Consider the following 3,106-nt stretch of genomic DNA (forward strand, 5'->3'; position numbering starts at 1 on the left):
CGGAGCCATCTGCCACCCTCCCGGCAACCGGCAGAGCGCCCCTCATGGCATGCCGTCCCAAGCACACGCTTGGCGTGCTGGGGCCTGGAGCCGGCCTTGCCCACATCTTGAAAAAGATGTATTGGAAGTGGGAAAAGGCATAGAAAAAAAAAAGCAACAAAAATGATCAAGGGTAATATGAGGAGAGATTAATAAATGGGGACTCTTTAGCTTAGAAAAGAGATGGATCAAGAGGGGGATACAATAGAGGTCTATAAAATCATGACTGCTGTTGAGAAAGTAAATAAGGAAGTGTTATTTACTTATAACACAAAAACTAAGGGTCACTAAATGAAATTAATAAGCAGCAGGTTTAAAATAAAAGGAAATATTTCCTCACACAGTCAACCTGTGGAACTTCTTGCTGGAGGATATTGTGAAAGCCAAGACTGTAACAAGTTTTTTTTAAAGAACCACCAAATAAATTCATGGAGGATAGGTCCCTCAATGGCTATTAGCCAAGATGGGTAGGGATGGTGTCCCTAGCCTCTGTTTGCCAGAAGCTGGGGATAGACAACAAGGGTTGGATTACTTGGACATTGCCTGTTCTGTTCATTTTTTTTGAAGCACCTGGCATGGGCCACTGTTGAAAGACAGGACACTGGGCTAGATGGACCTTTGGTTTGACCTAGTATAGCCATTCTTATGTTTGTGCCCCGAATAAGGGTGCTTATTGTGTTAACCAAATTTTAACTTAATCTTCTGGTTTATTCTTTGGATAGGGTCCTAGTTGCACAGCAAACAAGCCCACAAGTAACAAAACAAAGCAAACTTCACAGCATACTTCTTGCTTCCATAAACTCATAGATTAACCTGAAAAAATATAAACAAACAAAAACAAAAAACAAGGTCTCTAACCGGGCCTTATAGGTTAATACATATTGTGCATTTATTTCTGTGATAAAGTGGGACTGTTCTTAATGTTTCCTCTGAATACTGTGGGGGGGCCTCAGTTTCTGGCCGACCCTTTGTCACCTACCAACTAATGGCCAGGCCCTTCCTCCCTGCAAGGGGATGCTAAAGGTGTGGGAGAACAAAGAGGTCAGGTGACCTCCTGCTCTGGAAAAGGAACTCAGCAGAGAAGGAGGGGCTGGAGGGGGTTTTCAGTTTGGGGGCTGGCGGGGGACGAGGAGTGAGGGAAGACGTGGGGGTCTGCCTCACTGGGCCCCAGAATGGACCTGGCTGAGGGGTCCGGTTCTCTGCACCTACAAGCTCTGTTTTAGACAGTGTTCCTGTCATCTAATAAACCTCTGTTTTACTGGCTGGCTGAGAGTCACGTTTGACTGCGAAGTGGGGGTGCGTGCAGGACCCTCTGGCTTCCCCAGGACCCCGCCGGGCGGGCTCGCTGTGGGAAGCTCATGGAGGGGCAGAGGATGCTGAATGCTCCAAGGAGAGGCCCAGGAGCTGAAGCGGTGTGAGCTTCTTGCCCTGAAAACAGTCTGCTCCGAGGAAGAGGAGGCTCCCCAAAGTCCTGACTGGCTTTGTGGGGAGCAGTGCCAGAGCATCACCCAGGGAGTCCGTGACACTAGTCCCTTGACAAGTACAATTTGATTTGATCAGAATGTTTTCGCACACCTCCATCCAGAGTGGTTACTAAAACTGCCAAGGGACTGGCCACATAGTTAACTGGAAAGGGTTCTTTTTATATAGGTTTTATTTTACCTCTTTTACCCAGTCTTTAAGCATCACCTTGTTCTCTATTTTCCATTGATATTCTAATTGTTCCTTTTGGTCTTCGCTTTACGTTGATTTTCTTCTGCCAAAATGTTCTTAACTGTTCGCACCAAATTTGCCTTCCAGATCTTCTTTTATACTCACTCAACCATTTGTTTCTTTTGTGTTAACAGGAACTCAGGAGTTCTTGTAACTTAGCCTGTTATTAATTTAAAGACATTAAATAGCAAAGAAACAATTAGCAATGATCAGTACAGAGAACCATTTAGCCATGGCCACTACTCTGGCCATTATAGTTAGAAGGTTGGCTACAACTGGGGTCAGAGGTACTATAGATTCATTCTTTTTTTTTATAATCAATCATGGGACGCCTCTGCCGTCCAGTTTCTGTACAGGCCAGACTGGGGAGTTGTAGGGGCTTTGACACTCCATTACTACTCCCTGTGCTTTCAAATCCTGCAACAGTTCTCTATGAGGAACAGCTCCTGCTGGATAGGAATATGGAGAAGTTGCGTTTACAGATTTTTCCCCACTACCTTCACTGCTGCTTCCACACCACCACTTTCAGATTTCTTTCTAGCCCAAACCATGGAAAATCCCTTATCCACTCAGTGTCTGGCTGTACCACAGCTGCCATAGCTTTCTCAATCCTCCTGTTATAATCTGCTCAATCACAGTCCCTCTCTCTCTCCTCCACAACCAGCCTGCTCCTAATATAGCTCTTTCAGTCATGCTGTCACAAATCACTGTATATTTCCAAAATGTAGTCTGACCTACTAGCCACGGCAGATCTTTCAATAACATTGCTTTTACTTCTTTGCCATGGAATTTAAACAAAGAAATAATTTCTCTTTGCACATCCTCCTGCACTGACTTTCATTAGAGTTGCCTAACCCTAACCCTACTCCTACCCTGTCATGGTACAATCCCCACTCTGAACCTTAGCGTCCAAGATATGGGGTACCAGCACGTATTCCTCTAAGCTTAATCCTCAGCTTAGAACCCGTAGCGCTGCCACCAACCAGGAATTCCAGTGCCTGGTACACTCTGGTCCCCCCAAAACCTTACCCGGGGACCCCCAAGACCCAGACCCTCTGGATCTTACCACAAGGAAAGTAAACCCTTTCCCCAACCGTTGCCTCTCCCAGGCTTCCCCTCCCTGGGTTACCCTGGAAGATCACTGTGTGATTCAATCTCCTTGAATCTTAAACAGAGAGGAAAATGCACCTTCTCCCCTCCTTCTCTCTCCCCATCCCAGACTCTTCCTCAGAGAGACGGTAATCCTAACACAGAGAGAAATCAACACCTCTCTCCCCCTTCCCTCTCCTCTCCCCACCAACTCCCTGGTGAATCCAGACCCCGTCCCCTGGGGTCTCACACCAGAATAAAAAAA

General features: G+C 46.3%; 1 long non-coding RNA gene across 1 annotated transcript in view; it reads right to left on the reverse strand.

The window, feature by feature from the left end:
* Positions 1-941: 941 nt before the first annotated feature.
* Positions 942-3,106, reverse strand: part of LOC116818595 (uncharacterized) — a 7,829-nt gene continuing 5,664 nt past the window's right edge. Inside the window, exon 3 of the long non-coding RNA XR_004372215.2 lies at positions 942-1,912. This is a non-coding gene — a long non-coding RNA (uncharacterized LOC116818595). The remainder of the gene's footprint in view (positions 1,913-3,106) is intronic.

The sequence above is a fragment of the Chelonoidis abingdonii genome, chromosome 10, assembly GCF_003597395.2.
Source record: "Chelonoidis abingdonii isolate Lonesome George chromosome 10, CheloAbing_2.0, whole genome shotgun sequence".
NCBI lineage: Eukaryota > Metazoa > Chordata > Testudines > Testudinidae > Chelonoidis > Chelonoidis abingdonii.